The 22,224-nt window shown below is 42.6% G+C and overlaps 1 protein-coding gene across 17 annotated transcripts in view; it reads right to left on the minus strand.

Moving 5' to 3' along the window:
* LOC100872064 (nucleolysin TIAR) overlaps nt 1-22,224 on the minus strand; it is a 446,485-nt gene that overhangs the window by 136,095 nt on the left and 288,166 nt on the right. The gene's annotated exons all lie outside the window — the stretch shown is intronic.

The raw sequence follows: 22,224 nt of genomic DNA on the forward strand, positions 1-22,224 counted from the left end.
AGGGTGGGTGGTTCGCGCGGCATGGAATGGGCGGTGGCGGAGGACTGCAGGAAACTGAAACGTGGCCAAATCGAAATTAACTCGCGCGTAACAAAGCCGCGACTGAAATATTAATTATCTGAAAATTAGTTGGATATGGGTCACCAGACGGTGAGTTATGCGGCTTGTACGCGCGACCCTTCCCCCCCCCCCCGTAAATACGTAAAACGGTAGAACCACCGCCGCTTTTTTCTCATCTCCCTCCTGCTCCCACCTCTCTCGCCACCATTGTGCCGAAAATCCATCCGTCGCGCGGTTTGCATCCCCCGTCCGCCACGGGATATAAACTTTCTCGCGCCAAGGACATTTGTCTCTCTCTCTCTCTCTCTCTCCCTCCCTTCTTCCTCCTTCTCCCTCGCCATCCTCCCGCGTGCATGCGCGGCCCACCCTATCCCACCCGGCGCCGCGTTAACTTTATCAAAGTCGGTTCCAGGTAGGCAGCTATACGGCAGCCGGGCGAACGCGTCCGGTTTGTCCGCAACGTTTCAATCTGTCCGATGGATTTTACCGCACCGGAGGAAAAATACTAGGAGGAGGTGGCCTCCTCGTTGAATTACGATCTTCGCTCCCCTCGCCCGCCTCGTGTATCGTTGATTTGGTCGCGAGCGCGAGCGAGCGAGCCAAGGTGAGAGTATTCGACGGTTCGTTCGGAGGAGGAGGGCGGGTTTTCCTCCTCCCCCTCCCGTGTTACCGAGATTAACTCGTCACTGTCCGGAAACCCGGTAATATACGTATCTGCCCGACCTCTCCGCTCTCCCCGACGCTCCCCATTTTTCCACGCATTTTCGTTCTGAATCTTGCACACCGGACGAGTGATTGATGCCGTTCAAGCATCGCGTATCTCTCCTCCCTCCGCTCCGAGAATGACGTAGCTGACACGAATCAATCAACCGACGTACGTATTTACGAGTCTTACGCGAAATTACGCGCTCCAGATTAATTAGAGAGGAATTATATATATGTGAATGTGGATGGAAAATGGAAATTCTACGATTTTCCAAATGTTATATTTATTTATTTATACTCGAATGTTTCAAGCTTGGAAAAGTATAGTTTTTCTTCGCTTCGTTGCAGGCAGGCACGCCGCGTCTACGACATCGAGAATATTCCTAGTTGCTAGTTCAGTTCGACTTTCTTGCGACAAAGTCAGTCGAGGGACTGACTCCCTGGAAACGAGGGTGAGCGAGGTCGATGATATTTGGGAACGTTTACAATTAAAGGGGCGGGGGGAGGGGGAGGGAAGGAAGCAAAAGAGCGTCGTGGAAACTGGCGGTGGTCGCTCGGGGGATCCCAAGTCGTAACACACATGGTTTGTTCACACGTATAAATGTTCGGAACCTTAAGTATACACGAGGCCCGTGTGTACTCGGCGTCTAACAAGGGATGGCGCACACAATCACGGCCGCTGCTAATGGAAATAACACACACCTGAGTTGCGCTAACTAACATTTAGTTCGAACATGGCGTACAGATTCTGTTTGTTTGATTGTTTGCCAAAAGCCCGCAAATATTGGTCGATCCATTTACCATGCACGTTGCGCCCATCTCGTGGACGCGCGTAACGCCCGTGTTACGTTGCCTCTCCGCAATCGTAGCCCGGCTTTTTAAAGATATTCAGTCCAGTTTCGTTTCAGTTGCGTCTTTCCGCGAGGATTACGAAGGTCGAGGGGAAGCCGAAACTTTTTCATCTTGATCTTGAAACTCGTTGCGTAGAGAACGGTTCTCAATTTCTATCTATCTAAGAAAAAGAAGAAGAAGAAGAAGAAAAGAGGCGAAAAAAGAGGAGGGGAGGCCGTTGTTTCTCATCGTTGATTTCACGGGTTGGACGATGAAATAATGAAATGAATATCCGGGGGAGACTTTCAAACATCTATCCACCCCCCTCCCCCCGCCACGGTTTCGTTTTTTCCGTTGTAACCAGAAAATACGGTGTTATTTGTCGGAAGTCATTGCCTCGCTGGAAATTTACCACCGAATCTGTGTGACCGCGGACTTTCTGCCCGGACGATGTAATAAAAGCGGGGAGGGGAGCAGGAGGAGCAGGAGGAGGAGTAGGGGGAGGGGTTGAAATGTAGCGAGTCAAATTACACAAACGAGAATTTATGAAACGGCCACGCGAGTACGACTGGTGCGTCCAATGCGTCGCCTGATGGTCTCCACGGCTACTCCCCTCCCTCCATCCGACCACCACCCCCTCCCTCAACAAATGGCGCAAAATTAAGTTTTATTCCCCCTCCCCCTCCTCCTCGTATTTCCTAACCGCCGTTAAAATCGTCGTCGTCGTCTCTCTCTCTCTCTCTCGAATAATTAGATGCGTAAAAAACGGCGGTTAGGACGGAATAATTTCTGTTTCGTAGGTGGGTGGAAACGAATGAAAAACGTTGGCTCAACGTTTTTTCTAACTTTGGCCAGTTTGTTTATTACGGTGGGAATAAGTTGTGTTCCGCGCGTTTTTTTTTTTCTTTTTACGCTCGTCTAACTCCTTACGTTCTAATTTTCATTAATCAGGGAGGGGACGAGTGGGAAGGGAAAAATATCATAGTTGTAATTACGTTACGTGAAAAATTAGAGATCCTCCAAAATTCTGTTTTTGCGCGACCTCCCCCTCAGCCTTCCTCTCCTTACTTTTCTTAATTTCGTCCGTTTCAACTTTTTGTAACAAGCGAATACATCTATCTATCTATTTATCTCTATCTTCTCGCCATTCCCTCTCGTATGAACCAGCACGATATATATATATAGAAGAATGAAAACAATTTAATCGAATCGAACGAGCAATATTCATCCCCCTATAAATTAGAGACTTTTGATCGCGATATTATATATCCCTATTTACCTCCCTCCTCCGACACGAAAATCACGATATAATTAAATCTTAATTATGACTAAAATCCCCACGTTTGAAACGCGGCATCGATCGGCCAAATATTCGATCGGAGCGGATCGGGTTGGAAAAACCGATCGCGAAATTCTTCGGCTCGTAGGCCGAGGAGGGGTGGAATTCCCGGGTGCGTGGAACACGGTGAAAATAGTTTGTCCGCTTTGTTCACCCGTTGCCTGTCGCCACGCAATTTTCATAGTGTTCGAAACGGGGAGGAGGGGACGACGTATTTCGCCGAAAGTCATTATGTCAGGAAAAATTTCACGAATCCGCGCTGCACGGTGGCGGTGGCGGTGGTGGGTTTCTCGACCGGCCGTGTAATAAAGGGGATGAAATGCACTGAGTCAAATTACGCCAACGAGAATTTATGAAACGGGGAACACGAGCACGTCCGGTGTGTCGAATGCGTCCTCCTCCTCCTCCTCCTCCTTCTCATGGACAATCCGAGCCTCCGTCCGCGCTCGCGTCACCCACACGACGACGATGCCGCAGAAACGGAGCCAGTTTTTGTATTTCACCGCGATCCAACTTTCCTTTGTTGTCGTGATCCACGGGCTCTCCTCTATCGACAAGTCTTGACGTGATACGAGTTAACACCCGCGAGGGATGGAACCCGCCGTTGCGAAAAGTTGAGTTTGAAAAGTTGGAGAGTTGAATCTCCATCCCATGATAATTTCAATTTCGGATAATTATTTATTATTAGGGGAAGAGGCTGACGAACTCGACGATTTTTTTCTATTTTTTTTTTCTATCGTCATCGAATCGAAGCATCTTCGCGGCGAAGATATTTTATTTCTTTGGAGAATCGAGGATAAATTTAATCGATCGACGACCACGTGTCGAGGATAAGTCGGGGAGATTTTACGATACTTATCGAGTCAACGCGTGTATCATGTTTTTGTTTCATTTGCAACGGATCAGCACAATTAGATTCGCGTATTAAGGAAAATGATCTATGACTCTCTTTTCCCTCGAAGGATTCGATAAACTTCGTTTCAAAAACTATTTTCCAAGTTTTAGCAGGATCGGCTTAAAAGGTTTTATCGCTATGACAAGGAAGAAATGGAAAAAAGAAGGGAGAGAAGGAGTTCAAGGTTATCCACCGCAATCGTTCCTCCCTGTTCCTCAATTAGACATAGCGTATCCTGTCCCCCGCCCTATTTCACCAACCAACTTTGACAACCGAGTCCCCAAACTTTCCGCGACTTTGTTCATTCCTTTGGTTCCCTTCCCTTAAACCATCCCCGGCTATTAAGTTCCCAACTTTCTAACCTTCTATCGAAACTCCCTTTGTGAAGCTCGATAACCTTTTATCCTTCTTCAACGCCGAAGAAATTTCCAGGGAAATTTCTTCTTTTTTTTTTTTTCTCCTTTTTCATAAAATCGAAGAACGGAACACGCGGCGAAACAACACGTGCGATTATATTTTATCAAAAATTGAAGAAGAAAGAAACAAGGTGTTTTCTTTTTCTCGTTTTCTCCTCTCTCGAAAACGACAACCCACGACGATGCTACATATATATATGTATACATACATACACATATAAAACGGGGAAAAATAATTTGCTTGAAAGATACGAAGGAAGGAAACGTTAATTCCGTACGAAATGTAAAAGCATCGCGGAACTTGCAAAATATAAAAAGGAGTAAAAAAAGAAAAAAAGGAAGAAAAAAGAAGAAGAAAAAAGGAATAAGAGCAAATACTGTCCGCATATGTCGAGAAAAACTCTAGTTCGGAGTGGTCCGCCTTCAAGTTTTTAATTTAACTTTCTGCTACTAATGAATGAATTTTAGCAACTTTAATGCAAACATCAATTTAATTTGCATCGTAAATTAATTGCCGTCCCTAACTAACACCGCCGCTTTTATATATACACATACCACGTTTCTAGAAGTCGTAAAAAAAAAAAAAAAAAGAAAAAAACCGTGCGCGTAAGCACTTGCCTCGCGTACTATACTGCTTTTGTGGGACTTGTGAACATCGTGTAATAGACACGACATGATATAGACCCTGCAAGATTTCAACCGTTTTTTTATTCCCCGTAAAACGAGTCGCGAGTGTCGAGTGGCAATACGAATTGAACCGTAAAAATTTATTTTTAAGCACCTGACATGTTTACGTTTTCTGTGCACGGAACGCTCGGGTAATCTCGAATAATTTCCTAGTATAAAGGTAAAAAAAAAAAAAAAAAAGAAAGAAAGAAAATTAGCACAAAAGTATAGTCTGATTAAAAAAGGAGCAGAATTTTCAGAAATCGATATCATTCAGAAACCCAAACCTGTTGTTATATTCTTCCTACTTTCCGAAACGGATCCAATCGATAATTCAAGCATTTTTAAAAGGGGGGGGAAAAAAAGAAAAAAAATCCATTTCTCACGTTCCCATAAATCCGAAAGATAACTCGGTTTCACGAAAACCTTGAACGCGACCTTACGGCTATTCGAAATCACGCGAATCGATCAGAGGAGAACGTACGCCCGAAGGGAGAGAAAAAAAAAAAAAAAAAACAAAAAGAATCGATCCTCCACTTTCTCCTCCTCTTTCCGCCACTTTCGACCATTCGAATCAATCGAATTCAGTTACTCCTAGCAAGCCTCGCGTGGAAAGTTAGATAGTCCGAGGAACACCAGAAAGAAGAATAAAGAAGAAGAAGAAGAAGAGGTCTAGAGATTGACCAGGAGAAGAAAGAAGAGGGAAGATCACGGTTAGGTTAAGGGAATATTAAAGATGGAGTGTTGAAACAGCAGGGTAGGGGGAAGAACATGCGACCAGAGGAGAGAGAGAGGGGCTTCTCTACTCGCCCTCATTTCGTATTCCGTGGAACAACTCCGCTCCTCCCTATCTATTACTCTCCCACTTCCTTCTCCTACTGGTGCTACGTTTCGCGTTTCGCCTCCACCGATTTATGGATTCGAGAGCCATCGAGAGCCCGGGTTTGTTGTTACGAGTTTGTTGTTGTCGGCGGCCGTGTCCGAAATTATCAAGCCTCTAAGCCGGTTAGCTTGCTGTCAACTCCCTCCTTCTATTTACCCTCTCTCGTCGAGATCTCCTTTACCCGGCCAAGTGTATTTTCAAATAGCATCCTGAGAGAGGAAGAAAAGGGAGGGAAAAGCAAAAGAGGAGGAGATAGAGTATCTCCATTCTCCTACTCCCCCACTCCCCATAATATCTCTCCTTTGAACTCGTGATGAGAAAAACTAGAGAGGGGTAAAAAAAAAAAAAAAAGCAAGCATGCCGCGCTCCTACCCTTTGACCCGTGCAAAGTAGACCGACGTACACTTGCAAAAACTCCACGGATGAACGAGAACTGATCTTTCGTGTATCCTTGCCGGCCCGCCTCAATTTTTCTCCCGATTTTCGACCTTCGGGATATTTCGAGGCCCTGTTTGTCGGTTGATGAAATGATTCGTTCTCGCGTTCACGAGATTTACGTTATGCCCGGCCGCGCGTGTTCGTTCCATTATCCAAGAAGACAAAGGATTCGTAATGAAATTACAAGCGGATATGCGAAACTTGACGTCGTTAAGTTCCTTCCGCGCTGTTAATTTGAACTTAACGACAAGCGGGAGTTGCGAAACAGGGGGGATCGAATCGATCCTTTTATCGAGCGATAAATAATAACAATAAAGAGGAAGGAAGAAAAAATTGCTAGAATCGAATTCATTCGTTTCTTCGTTGAAAAAATACTTTGTCGAAAATGAAAATTCCAGGAATCGAATCGATCGAGTGTCCTTTATCGAGCGATAAAAATGAGAATTAAAAAAGAAGAAGGAAAATTGGGAAAATTGAATTCGTTCGTTTCTCTTCAGGGCCTCGTTGAAAAGATACTTACTACTCGGTGAATTTGGAAATTTTATTGGAAAAATTCGAAAACGAAGATTCGAGGGGAAATGGATAATGGGAGGGGACGGTAAAATATTCCAACTCGTCAAATGTCAGTTTCGCTTTAAGTTAAGGAGGCGGAGTGTACTCTCTGTCTTCTGAGAGGGGGCGTCCCTTGAAACGGACGTCCAAGTCGTCGCGTTGAATTATCTAATAGTGGAAATAGATTGGTAGTCGTCGATCTGCAAGAACGGCTAGATCGCATATCACCGGAGAGTCGGATGAGATTGTCGTTCCTGAAGGGTAAAGCAATTTTGCGAGCATCAGCTTTCGCTGTATCGTATCGGTAGCACGGTTTCGCTTAAGACATCTGCCATCGCACGGCGAGAAAGGCCTTTTATCCTCGTTGACACGTTCGTTTTCTTTCCAACGAGTGCATTTCTTGCATTTTAAATTATCGATCCGCCTCTCGTTACGATGAGTTTCGATGAGAATTCTTTTTTTTTTTTTTTTTTTTTCCCAAAAGAGAAGAGAATTTGGACACGACAGATGGTCTTCGATCGACGAAGTTTTCGATTTAATCAACTTAGAGTATCTAAGTTGTGACCGTTTACAGTTCGCAAACTTATAATTGGTGCAAGAGTCGAGGCAGATCGACTCCTTTGTTCGATCGAGCCTTGCCTTTTAAACTTGTACAAAATTTCATCAATCAACAGGGATTATACATCGTTCGAATCTACATTTCCTGTATATTTATCTTTGTTATTGCACCGAGGAAAGATTAAAATTTCACGGTCGTCACGATGAGTTCCGAACAACGAGAATCGAGGGAACGATTGTTGTGGACGATTCGTTGATTTCGAGAGAGAGTTTGTGAAACGTGCATAATTTCAAACGCATCGAGCCTTCCAAATTACAAATTGACGGAATTACAGAGGGACGGCCACCGTTATTATACCGTATTAATGATATTTGTGTAATGCGAAAATAATACTCCGTTTACAATTCGCCGAACAATGAGACCGCTTACCATTCGCGTTTGAATATTAATCGATGAAAACTCTTTTCGCGTCTATTCGATCGTGCAAAGTGGGGGGGAAAATGGGGTATCGATTTCACTTTGACCGAAACTTTGTTCGATCAAATTTGAAAGATCTCTCCGATCTCGAGTGTTCAACCGATCGACGAAGGGAACAAGAGGATCGCTCGTTTGTCAACTCGATTACTTGCCACGTTCATACGCGTATTACGCGTGGTTTAAAAACTCGAAGTAAATTGCTACTCGATATCTGCGAAAGTGATATCAAAAACCCTTCGAAACTAGTTTGAATCTACTCTGTGCTACAACACTCGTCTCACGAATGAATCATTGGAACGGAATAACAGTTGCTGATGAGTAAAAAGGGGAAATATAAATATGGAAAAGATAGGGAACGTAAGAGAGAATAAGAGAGGAAAGAACACGCATCGAGTTTGATTAATATTTGTCACGCGAATGCTGCAAAACGTTGAAAACGTTTCGTAAAACGATAAAAATTCAATCGGCACGAGTGAAAATTAACGAGTTAACCGTTCCTTAAGAAACCTTCCTCCTCTCCTACCAACTCTTAACAGCTAATTAATATTCTAACATTAGTTATAACATTTTTGCATCACGATTCTTTTTCCAACAAAAAAATTAATAACCTTCCCCAATCCTCAGATATCTCTGCCAAAAACTCGGATTTAAATCGTTAACTATTTTCGTCGTGTCGAAACATTCTCGAACGAGAGAGGGAACGAAAGAGAGTCGGTCGAAATCAGATTTTCCTCGTACGACACGAACGAACGGGCGGGAAAAAAGGTGGAGCGAAAAACTCTGGGCGTTAATTTTCCGCAACAACAGCAACAACAACATTGACGGTACGTGGCGCGCGCGCAACAAGCACGAAGCCACGCGTGCTGGGAAAGAAAAACCGATCTCTTCTCCCCTCGATCGAAGAGATCCCGATGGAATGGATCGATCGGAGAATCAACCTTTCATCCCGATCCGAGTTTTCCACCCGAAACTTGTCGCTTTGTCACCGAGATTTCGGCCAATTTGCGGATTATCCTCGATCGAGGATTTTAATAGCGCGGGTTCGATGCACGTGCAAACAGGGGAGGAGGACGGGGGGGAGGAGAGGGCCATTTACACGTTCGAAGAGGAATGCCGGCCGCTTGCGCGCGAAACACACGCGCGATACGCGTCCACTTGGTCCACCCTTGATGGCGGAGCTTCTGTACGTGGCCCGGAGGGGGAATTTCGTTGGAATTGGAATAAAAGTAATTAGAGAGGCGTTCGTGTCGTCCTGTAATTAGTTTGTGCGCGCACTTTCCTAAAACTAATGCGATTCTTGCGACAGTGTCGTCCAATTTTCGTGGCGCGGGTATCGCGGTTATACCACGGAATCTGCCCGTTTATCTGCCCGGGCAAAAATGTGAAAGGGGGGGTGGGGGGGGTTGTAGGCAGCGAGGGAGCACGATTAGCTTCTCCCCACGTTTCCACGTTTTCTTAATATTCCCGTTAACCGAAGGTGGTCGAGTTTGAGCGGAGTTGTATCTTTCGCGCGAAAGATCGAAAGAAAATTTTAACGGAGTTGCACGTGAAATTGTAATATAGGAATGTGTTATCCGGATAGAAAATATGAGAAATTTCGAAGTAATTAATATTTGCGAGGTAGTTGGGAGCAGTTGGCGGATGATTGATCGGGTTTTAAGTATTCGCATTCAGTAAAACGTGAAATACGTTCAACCTATATATCGAAACGCGATTGAGACGAGACCAAACTATTCTCAGCAAACGGAAATGCATGCTTACATCCTGCAGTTTCACTCAACAAGACCATTACTCCACCTTACTATTATTCTCTGACCTACTTACGCCGCATCCATTGTCAGTAAAACCTGTTTAACTATCTTTATCCACGCTGCTGATCTCTATTTCTTTTTGTCATAACCTAGACTTAAACCTGCTGTATAACGAAGCAACTTTTCTCTCTCTCTCTCTCTCTCTTTATATACTTCTTTTCCTTCTTATTTCTCCACCGTGCACGTATCAAGTACGCGGATCGAATTGAATTCGTAGAGAATTCTGTGAAAAATAACGAACAATCGTATATATTTTAAAAATTAAAAAAAAAAAAAATGTGTGTATATCTAAAAATAAGATATATTACTTACTCTTACTAACGCGCGAGGATCGAGGAAATTTATTTAAGAAACGGAGGAGATTCTTTTTCGCTCGAGAGTGTGGCAACAAGGCCGAGGATGGCGCTCGCGAAACGAAAGGGGATGGAATAACGAATTAAATTTGAAACGGATCGACTCGACGAATCGCAACAGCGGATAATTCAAATATCACCTCCGTGCGTCGTCGAACTCTCTCGACTTTAATTTAAAATCTACGCAGCCAGGTAATGGCGAAAAAGATCGCGTTACCACCTCGGCTCGTCTCGTTCCGAGTTTACAAATATTCTCCCGATACGATTCTTTGGATTCTTCGCCGCCCCCACTCGATCCATCCTCGTGTTTACCCTCGTAATTTCCAACGAAAGCTGTTTAATTTTCGCGAAGGCTTAAACTACGCGGAACGAAACGTTTCACGCAACGGTGATTCATAGTCGGTGCCTCCTCGCCTCCATTGTTTTCTCTCCGTGTACAAATCGCTATTAGTTTATAAATAGAAACCGGGACTAATAAATTTGCGCGACAATTTAAGATCCTCCAGGAAAGGCGATTACTCTTCCTCGAAAACTCCACGATCTCTCGATAAACGCGCGTTATTTTTCTCTGCATAGGAAGGAATAATCATTTCACTTCCAAATCCGTTGAAAGCTAAACGACGAGCGCACGTGTTATTTCAACAATAGACACGGAAACTTCGATTATTAGGAGGAGTTTACAGAAACTGCGTATAAGCGTTTCGAAAACAAATTTGCCCTCGACTTTCGCGCCGAGTTAACGATTCGTTCGAAGGTTGCCGCTCATTACGACGGGCGAAACGAGAATGAAGTCACGGGACCATAAATCTACGCGTAGACTGTTTACGCGGCCGAGGAACGCCCCGATCCGTTCTCTCCTCCGAACCAACGTTTTCGTTTCCTTCTTGCGTTTCATATTCGACCGGGTTCGAAACCGGGTTTTCTCTCTGTTTTTAAGCGCAAATTAATCACGACAAAGGTAATGGCCAGGAGCGGGATTTTGCCCGCGAATAATTGATAATTTCGTACGGCGTTTATCGCTTTACGCGAGTCTTTCTTCCCTCCTCCTCCTCCTCCTCCTCCTTTTCCTCCTCGATATTATTATTGCGCAATATAATAATTATACCCGCGGCTATTTAAAATCCCTTTTGAATTTTAATCGCGTCGCTTCTCCCGACAATCCACGTTTTTGCGATCGTATTTAATATCGCGAAGCGAAACGGAAACAAATTTTTGATTGCGAACGCGCATCACGCTAATTGGTCGACAAATTGCCAATTTTTACCACCACGTAAATATTATCGCGTTGCGAAACATTATTCGCGTTAATTGTAACGATGAAGATAAATATCTCGTGAAAAATCGTTTCCGCCCGATGAAAACCGGGATCGACGATAAGAGGAAACGTTAGAGCGAAGCAGATTCGAGAAAAAAATAACATCCTCGCTCGAGGAGACGTCGAGCAATAAGAAATCTTCTCCGTTTTTTATCCGTGAACCGCGACCACGATCTCAACTGGCGAGAAATAAATTAAACCCGTTTCAGGCCGATATCGGGCAAATTCAACACCGCCATCAACGTTAATAACTGTGAAACGATATCCAAGCGAATCTCTAATTCGACCGTCTTCTTCGATTCGACGAAGGCATAAAAGGGAGCGAACGTACGTAAGGGACGAGGAGGAGGACGTTTGACGTTAATTGCACGGCTCCGATGGGCGAAGAAGAGCACGGCTCCCCCGCCCTTCCTTTCTTGGTATCATCGACAAAGACGGGTTAATCCGTTCCGCGCTATCGGGCGAGCCGCTCGCGCGACGAATGACAATGGAGGTAGACAACAATGGCGGAAGAAAGAGAACGCTCGCTCGAGGACGAGAATAGGAGGAAGACTGGAAAGAATCGAAGGCGGGGAGGAAGAAAAAGAGGCGAAGAAAGGGAGAGAGAGAGAGAGAGGGAAAGAAAATCCGGCAAAGAAAAATCGTGGTCGGGTCATTCGTGTAACCCGCGGTTGTTACGCGGATTCAACCTCTCCCGCGGAGAGGATTGGAGAGGTTCGATGACCACGAGGGACCAATGCACCTTGGCCAAGTTAGGGATAGACGGCGGAAGGGATGTAAAAGGGCGACGTAGCGAAGGACGTAGCCCGGGATAATGGTCGGGCGGGCGCCTTCTTCTTCTTCTTCGGGAAATTAGAGGAGGAGGGGGGGCGAGTTGAACATTCGAGAGAGGATTAAATGGCAAAATATCACTCAGAGAGGCGCATCGAGCGGTTGGAAGCTCCGGCATTTGAGAAGAGAACGATGGCTGCTACGTGACCAAAATATTCCGATGTCGGTCTCGCGAGGGATGAACGGGGATGGAAGCAGCCAGGGGTGGAGAGTTACGAGGGAAGATGAAAGAGAGGGAGAGCATCCACTCTTCACCGACCCTGAATATATATAGGGAAAATATCGTTGCCTAACGAGAGAAGAGGACCTTGACCACCGGTGTGCAGTTACAGGTAGGAAAGATCGCTTTGGGACACTTATATCGAATTTCTGGCAAATCGTGCGAGAAAATTCCGCTGATAAAAGTTACACATGCACGTCCCGCCTTGTCACGTGATAAAGGGCTCGAGACAATAATGTATCGTTGGTAAGATATTTAATTAAACAAACGCGACTTAAAAACTCGATCGAATCTTATTAGAATTAAGAAAAGTTCGAACGTAGATTCTCGCCTTTTAATTTACGCTTCTCGAATTATCCCGATACGACTTCCGGTTGTCGACGAGATATCGAAAGGAAAGGATAATTTTTAATCGTTTACCATCTTCGTCCTGACCTATACCAAGTTCCAGACGACTGGCAGACGCGATTCCTGGAAATGGTACGCACTTCCAGGATAGTTATAGGTCAGTGGGTCCCATTCGTTCGCGAATCTTAAGCGCTATGGAAATTTTCAATCGTTTTATCTCGGCAACCGATCGAGATATCGGGATGAATAAAAAAACGAGTTGAATTGCACGGTTTTTTCTACGCTCTAAGTAGATTTTGATGACAAAATTTTCAATTTTTACACGAAAAATCGAAATGTATGGAATTTTGAACGTTGATTGAACCACGCGATTGACTCGAATTGACGCGATGACGTAAAATATGCAGAGAAATCAAATTTACCTAATATCGTTTCATGTTACGTTATTTGTATATTTTGTGATATTAGTTTTTCCGAGATAAAATTTCCCGAAATAAACGATATTAAACTTATGGCGGACTACGAGTTACGATAAACGAATTAACTTCTTCCTTATTAAGTTATAGTGTTGATCGTTTGTCCAAATTTTTTTTTTTTTTTTTTTTATTTCATTCGATATTATTAATTTCACGGTTTATATTTCTGGCGGGAGTAAAAAATTTGCACGTACTAAATAAAAAAACTGCGCATATTCCGAGAAATTTTTATAGATGGAAAAGATAATATTTTCACGCAAGAACGAAAGAGAAACAGAATATTCGTATATGCAATATTTCTGAAATATTAAAGTTTGCTTTTTTTTTTTTTATTTTCACTGAAATTCTGCCTTCGTCAAATAATGATAACACACAAAGATAGATATACACGATTTTATGAATTGCGCGAATCCAGTTTCTGGCTCTCCGTTTCATCAAGTTCTGTTATTGATCTCACATCATAGAAGACAATATTCCAATAAAATATCAATTGCAAATACGAAACAAGCTTGCACGAATCAATCAAACGATTTTCTCGTTACCATCCCATCCGCTCTAAAAGGGGCGCACATAAGATCCCCTACACGGATGAAATATTGTTGTTAACGCGTTTTCAACTCGGTCATCACAAAATGTTAAACATGGACCGGTCTCGTCGTACTAAAAAAACTAGATCCACGTTTGATCCACGTACCGATTTTCATTTGCGAAAAATTATTTTAGGCAAAAAAATTGCAGCCCGAGTGCCATTCAAACAGAATATATCCGTACATTTAGCGTTTCACTCGGCTCTTTGACGTTCGGTAATCAGACATTCGCCTCGAAAAAACAAGCCACGTTTGCAATTACGATACGTCATACCCAGCGAAATAAAATCGAACAGGTTACAAAAAATAAAAACTGTTTAAGCAACTTAATGAATCCTTTATCCTTCTTAAAACGCCTAATTTTCGCTCATTAATTTACGTTACGAAGAATTCCTGAATAAATTCCCCAAAAATTCGCTCGATCCAAAACGAGACACTTGTTAACATCTACCGATCCCTTAATTCTCTTCCCATACGTATACACATATCAACCTCCCATTAACCGTTATAAACTGCATCCTCCCTCCCTCCTTGTTTTTCTCGTTTCCGTTCCGCGAGAGGAATCTCATTTCCCCGCGTAACCGACCCGCATTTTCACCTTTAACGAGCGCCGCGAAGAATAACGTAACGCGCTAAATTAACAATTAAGACTTAAACGGGTGGTAATTAAGAGGCGGCTTCAGGATCCAGGCGCGATTCCAGGCTAAGCCTGGAAGGGAAACGAATCTGCAAGACGCGGTGGACCGTGGAGACGCTCTATCAAGAGTAGGGAGGTGTTGAGGAGGGATCGACGAAGGAGGGGGGAAAGGAAAAAAGAATTGGAACGAAGGCGAGGAGACAAAAAATTCGGATGTTTGCGAGGAAAAAGGATAATGCGAAAGGGCTCCCCTTAATTCGTTCTGTGAGTGCATCCAGTTTGAGCTCGAAACTATTTCTTCTCGCGTCGTGAGTGCGACACCTTCTTTTTTTTCTTTTTTTTTCTTTTTCTCCTTCTCTCCGATTCCTTCCTCTCTTTCGATTCGCGAGTGAGAGTGATATTCGAAAGCAATTATACGGATAAAAGTTGTTTGTCTGGGGGACGGCGGGCTAATCATTTTCGAAACCGGTAAATTTAAGCTTTGAAAGTTAAATGAGAGAGAGTGGAAACAAAGTGGACGTTCCGCCGGTTTAAATCTTATTTAAACTCGGGGAAATTAAATTTATCCGCCGACGAAATGAGCTAAAACTTATGCCAAGTATCTCGAGCTAACGTTAATGGCTTATCAGTCAAGCGTTCGGCCCGATAATCTAACTCCAAAATTCTTCCTTCCTCCCTTTCGCGACGCTCGTTCACCCTTTCGTCCATGCTAAAATCCTCGCAGGGGACAAAGAAGGAAAGGAGAGAAGAAGTGGAATAAAATAAAGAAGCCACCTACAGATATATGGATCGATACATTCGAATTGGAAAACCTTTCTGATATCTCACGTTTTAACGAAACGAATTCAATACCGCTTGATCGCGAGATTCTTCGAGAGATTTTCGCGGTGAAAATCTTCCCTGTTTCCCGGCCGAGCTTATTAAATTTACAGCCGCTTAACGCACGGAGACGCGGCGGAACGGGTTGGGCGCGGGGAGGAGAGAGGGGATGCAAACAGGCGTGGTACAGCGAGGAATTAACAGGTGCAATAATAGTTACATAAAACGGTGGCTGCGCGAGCGATGAAATTCCCCTAATCGAATAGTCGCTGCCTCCTCCCTTAATAACCGTAACAGCAGAATCTCTGAGAAGCTCGGTCAATCAATAAACGCGAAAGTGCGAATACGTCTGAGAATGAAACTCTCGAGGGTTGTTCTACGAAAATACCGCATCGAGGGCGCCGCTTCCGTGCCGTGGAATCCATCGGTGAAATTCCATTTGGCGAAATTCGAACGAGAAATCATTCTCTCTCTCTCTCTCTCTCTCTCTCCCCCTCCTTAACCTGGAGCTTAATCTCGAATCTCGTAAAACTGGACTGGTTCGTTTCCGTTAAAATTATCAGTCAAATCGTGTGTTCGTTCGAAAAAAAAAAAAAAAAGGAAAACGACGAAGTATCGCACGGTTCTCGTTGCGCACGGATAGCTCCCCTTTTCCGCGTGCCAAGGAGAAAGCTTATAAGCGTTTGTGACTGGCAAGCCTACCCACCAGATGCTACAAAACCGAGCAGAAGCTTTTTCCATCGATACGTCGTATGCCTCGAATAGGTTTCGGGCTCGATGCTTTTCGAATATTCGTTACGTCGGGAAATTTCGATACTCGAGTTGTAGTAGGTAAATCTACGAAATAAAATCGATCGAGAGAACCGAATACGGAAACGTGACTTCGTATCATAGAAGAGGAACATCGATAACGTTTTTCTTTTCTTTTTTTTTTCTACTCGATTATACTCTTTCTTATTGTTTTCGTATCAACGATTTATAATATTATGTAAATGATAATGATAAATTCTTTCGAGAGATAGATAGAGGCTCGGGTGTCTAGAAATCTTGGAGGAGGTCGAGCGATAACGAGAGATCGACGCGAGGTGGCAACCGATTTTTTTGGCGGCAGGAGGGGCACGGTTTATATTTCTCGCGCGAAACCGTTTTACGTAGAAGGGAGGGGGAAGGGAAGCGCCCGAGGGAGTAATACGCGGGGACCTGACCCCACAAATATCTGAGAGTATGAGTATAAAATTTTCGTGGCCACGGAATGGGATTGTTATTTTAAAATGTACAGCGCGAGAGAGCGCGATTAAATTGAGAGAGCGGATGGAACAAAGTGCAACGCATTTAGCGGTGGATATTGAAACTTCCATAATGAATATTTTGCGTTCTCATTTTTCTCATTCCCGACCCGGAAGAAAATTTAACGATCCTCACTCGATTTACAAGCCGAGAGCGATCCATGCTTAAACTATCTTCTCCAAGATGTATCTTTATTCGATCATACACCGTTGTTCGCTCGAAATCTGCATACGACGATATCTGAATTTTCTAAAAATTTCAGCTATCTCGTTTCGATACAACAATATCTGAATTTTGTAAAAATTTTTGAAATTAAAATTTGAGCTATCCTTATTCGACACGACAATATTTGAATTTTGTAAAAATTTCTGAAATTAAAATTTCAGCTATGCCGATTCGATACAACAATATCTGAATTTTGTAAAAATTTTTGAAATTAAAATTTGAGCTATCCTTATTCGACACGACAATATTTGAATTTTGTAAAAATTTTTGAAATTAAAATTTGAGCTATGCCGATTCGATGACAACAATATCTGAATTTTGTAAAAATTTTTGAAATTAAAATTTGAGCTATCCTTATTCGACACAACAATATCTGAATTTTGTAAAAATTTTTGAAATTAAAATTTGAACTATGCCGATTCGATGGCAACAATATCTGAATTTTGTAAAAATTTTTGAAATTAAAATTTGAGCTATCCTTATTCGACACAACAATATTTGAATTTTGTAAATATTTTTGAAATTAAAATTTGAGCTATCTCGATTCGATACAACAATATCTGAATCTTCTGTAAATTGTTGAAATCGAAGTTTGAGCTTGATAGAATTATTATACGGTAAACAACAGCAAAAGGAGAGGAAAAGGAAAAAGAGAGAAAGAGAAAAAGAGGGGAGTGATCGAGTATAGGAGGGCGATAGATAGATCGCTGACTACGAGGTTAGTAAGGTATTGTTTCTGCAATCAAAGCAAGACGCTTTACGAGCGACCTGCACGGCTCACGGACCTCTTTCCGTTTTAATTAAGATAAAGGCAATAATTCGAGGTACGAGTACGAGCCGGCTGGCGACAGTGGCCGGATTGTACGTAATATCGGGCTTCCGCGCAATCGGAAATTTACTGTTCATTTAAATTAAGATCTCCTCGGCCACACGCTCCCTCGAGCCAAAGTATTTCCATTATTAATTCGTTATTTTCCGTTGCCCCTGACCACCCTCCCGTTTACACCGAGGGCAAAGATCGACGAGAAAGAGAGAGAGAGAAAGGAAGAAAAAGAAAAAATCCAAAGGCCACAAAGCCGCTGATTTTTATCTAAATTTCAACGTGCACGAAAGCTGGTCGGTTACACACCGTTGCCACCGACGCGTCTCCCGGCTCGAGGAATCGGTTCCACGAGGGCCTGGCCAATTTTCACGTGGTCAAAAAGCGTGGTAAAATTTTCGTAACCACTCTCTGGTTAAAAGTTTCGATCGGTGCTTAACCGGCGAGTCGCGTGGTGGAAACGCGTGGTCCAGGAATAACGAGAGCTGTAATTCGCTTTACAGCTCGATCCTCGGTTTCGAGTGTTTCAAGTTTTTTAGCTTCGTTACTACTCCAACTCCGCGATGCGACGAACTTTTTGCTTTTCGACATCGGTGGGGGAGGGAGAGCCAACACTTTGCCCCTATCTACACCTCTCTCCCGTTCGCCCAAAGTTTGTTTAAATATCGTTCCTCCTTGAAAATTCGCTGGTAGCCAGATTCGTTGGTCGGATCGAGATCGTGCTCGATTTCGTCATTGTGTACTCGATAGAAATACATGGGATTGGAGATGTTTCTAATGGAGAGGATTCGAAAACTCGAAGGGATGATAAATTTTTCTTATCTGCGAGAGAAAAAGCTTGTTGATTAATTGACGCAAGATTGAAAAGATTCTTGGAACGAAACGATAATAACAAAGTAATAACGACGCGAGACGTTCTACGCGTCATATCCATTTAAATACATTTTTCAGATGAAAGTGAACAGAAAATGGAAAAGTTTTAACATGTTCCAGACAGTAGATTGAAATTTTTCAGTCGTAATCGTTCTCAAAACCAACGAATGAAACAATTTACCATGTTACTGGTGAAAAGTAAAATTAATCCTCCGTGAATTCATGTACGGATGCGTGTACGGTATGAAACGTAGCGCGAGTCTCTCCCCCTCTCTCCCTCTCTCGGGTTAAATTTAACGTAATTTTTTTTCACGTTTCAAGCGTTCTTAACTCGTGAATACATTGTATTAATAAAGCATAAAATAATCTCTACGGGACGTGCAATTTAAAAAAAAAACCTTTATCGCTCTATCCGAAAGAACAAAAGGTTTTTCATTTTCATTTTCGAAAATGACAAATTCATTTAAAAAAAAAAAAAAAAAAAAAGCATTCCTACAGCGTTCGATAAATTGAAATCGTTCAACGTGATTTGGATTATAGATACGTTTGTTGAAAATCCACGTTACGTGGATTCGAGCGTTTTTTTCTATTTTTCTTTTCCTCTTTTTTTTTTTCTTTTTTTTTTTTTTTTCTTAATCGCGTGGATTAAAACCGACAGCTGCATTATGCCTAACTCGGTACGTCATCGCGAAAGCTTTCATTCAGAAAAGTAAGTAGGTCGACAGTAGCGTGTATCGAAAAAGTTTAGCAGACGTTTCATTTCCTGTCCTCCAACCAACAACCACAAGGTATTTATTCCTTGTCCAGATCATTGAAACTTCTTCTTCTTCTTCTTCTTCTTTTTCTTTTTTTTTTTTTTTTCAACGGCATTTTTTATCCCCCTCGGCGCGATGTTATCCTCGCTCGCGTTAATTAACATTAGCAGGAAACTGTAAAGTATAAGCAACGTATTTCTTGCATTATCCCGTATTATCTGGAATCGTGCTCTGCGCGCGAGCTTTTAACGCTTTTTCTCAACGAGGGAATAAAGTCCACCAGTAATGGTGTATTATTTCCGTTTGGCGAGAGGACGGAATGCGGATCGAGGTTTCAAAAGATTCAAAAAAATCGGCACGCGGTTATTTCTCTGAGAATTCGTGCGGATTCAAACCGCGACGACGTTCCTTTGACGAATGCAACGAACGCGCGCGTGTATTAAAATATATGTTCGCACGCATTTTGCATTTCGGTTGCTTTTCCGAACAATTTCTATCTTCTCGTTTCACCGAGTCGAATCCGATCGGTATCAAGATTAATCGTTTTGTAATCTTTGAAAATCTTCTACGATCAAAGAGGAAAAGGTGAAAAGCGTTTCGAAAAGAATCGTGCAATTACAGAGAATCGATGATCGGACGAATGACGATTCAGAAAATAATAAATACGCATCGTGCTCGAAGCGTTGCGACTTGTAGGAGGATGGAGAGAGTATAACTGGCGTGCATTAAAGTAAAAAGATTGATGATGGCGCGTCCTCGATATATGTACACTGCTGCGAAACGTCGATGCAAAATCTTCCGTGACTCGCTAATGTTTTGTTACGGTTCTTGTTCCTTGGCACAAACGTTGATAGATCGTCTCGTTGACCAACGACGAGATCACCCAGAAGAACGAGGAGAATTCGAGAGATTTGTATATTTGATGAGAATGAAATTGAAAATAAAACTTGAATCTTATTCGAGATTATTTTTGCACGACAAAAAGAGCGGAGTGCAATTAGAAAGTTATAGATAAAAAAAGGTAAATTGATGGAATACAAATGGGACGCATTGTGTTATAGGAAGATGACGCAGGCGTGTTTAATATTCGTTTGTGCATGCAAATGCAATTCAACATCTGCTGATCAGACGAAATATCCGATGTTGTTATACTAAAAATAATTTTTGAATCGATCGATATTTAATTCCGTTGGAAAAATTTTCAACTTACGATCAAATAAAATAAAATAAAAACAATCCCTAGATTTTCATAATTTTTTATAATTTTATTTCGCGTCAAAAATTCTCGAATCGATGTTAAGAAGGGATTAAAAGTTTAAACTTTTCATCGTTTACTTCATTGGATAACGCAAATTGATTCAAAAAATCATTCACGATAGCCTGTATCGTATTCGACATCTGCTGATCAATTGAAACATCCGACGTTATTATATTAAAAATATAATTTTGAACTATCCACGTTTAATTTCGCTACAAAAACTTTAAACCCCTCTTATTGCTAGCATCGAACTTACTTAATCAAACGAAACAAAATATTCCCTAGATTTTCATAATTTCAATAATCTTGTTTCGCGTTCTCGAATCGGTGTTAAAGCTTAAATTTAATGAGCAAAAAAAAGAAAAAAAATTCGAAAATAAAAAATCGAAAAGAATGCAAATCGATTCAAATCATTCACGATAACCTTTATCGCATTCAACATCTGCTTGAAGTATCCGACATTATTATATTAAAAATAATTTCGAACTAATACGAAAATCGACGTTGAAAAGGGATAAATTTAAATTTTTTTTAAATTCTGAAAGCACGACTGCAAAGAAAAGAAAAGAAACGAAAAAAGGAAATAGAGCATCGAAAACAATGCGAACGGATTCAACCGAAAAAAGAAAAAAAAGAAAAAGAAATCATTCCTCTGTATCGCATTATGTACGAACGGAACCGAGTTGATAGATAGTTTCGTTGACCGACAACGAAGACGAAGCTCGTCCGTTGTCCGCGGAGGGAAGAGCGATCGGTGCATCGGGACGGGAGACAGTGGCAAAGAGGGAGGATAAAGAAAAAGAAGAAGGAGGCGTGAAGGACGAGGCGAGGTTAACGGGAAGACGGGTAGTTGGGTACCCTGCCTATTATTCACGCGCGAGATAGGTGCACCACGGGTTGGAGAGAGGGGGGTTGATCTAGCTCGATCTAGAAGGAGGGAGGCCAGACTTAGGAAGGTAGGTTAGGGGTTCGTGGCGAATTCTTATAAATCAAAACAGACACGCTATCCCGTCTCGTAGGGTGTTTCCACCCTTCCTGCGCCCGCCACCTACGCCTCGTTTGCCTTCTTCTCTCGCGCCGAAATCGAACCGAGAGATGCCCATCGAGAGTAGGCGTATCGAAGGGAAATTTCTTCAATGCCAATGTTATTATTAATTTCTCTTCACTCGTGGAAATTTGTTCCAACGAGTGCTACCGCTAATACCGGTTCAGAAATATCGGTTTTGTTCCGACAAATTTCTCCTCGCTCGCATTTTAATTTTATACTTCCCGCTCCATGCCCGTGTTTTCTCCTCGTGTTTCTCATCTTTCTCCGCGACTAACGACTTATCGCCCTTCCCCTCCTCTCTTTTCTGTTCGATAGCCCTGCACAGAGGAAACTACGTCACCGATATGACCGAGGTTATAACGGATATGAGAGGAGCGGATACACTGCTACTACTATAACGCGATACCATCGTTTGTAAACAGTAGGGAGCGCGTTTTAGCGGTGAATTTTTAATCTTATAGATGTTGCCTTAAAAGATGTTTATAAAATGGGTACGTAAAAGCTAGGAGAAGGGATATGGGCGAATATGTGTGCAACGACACGATCGTTTCGTGCGTACATTATTCGGAATAATCCGTTGATACTTTCCAGAAAAATAAATAAAAACGTTCTCGATCGAATGTTATCATCACTAGCGAGCCTCTTTCTTGCTCGACCCGGCAATAATCGAGGAATGCGACGAGAAATCGACGAGAAGCGAAAAGCTCGCGATCGCTGGCGGCTGCTGTTCCTTTTTTCTT

This window comes from Apis florea, unplaced genomic scaffold, assembly GCF_048593485.1.
Source record: "Apis florea isolate Af1SG1 unplaced genomic scaffold, ASM4859348v1 contig_3367_pilon, whole genome shotgun sequence".
In the NCBI taxonomy this organism is placed as follows: domain Eukaryota; kingdom Metazoa; phylum Arthropoda; class Insecta; order Hymenoptera; family Apidae; genus Apis; species Apis florea.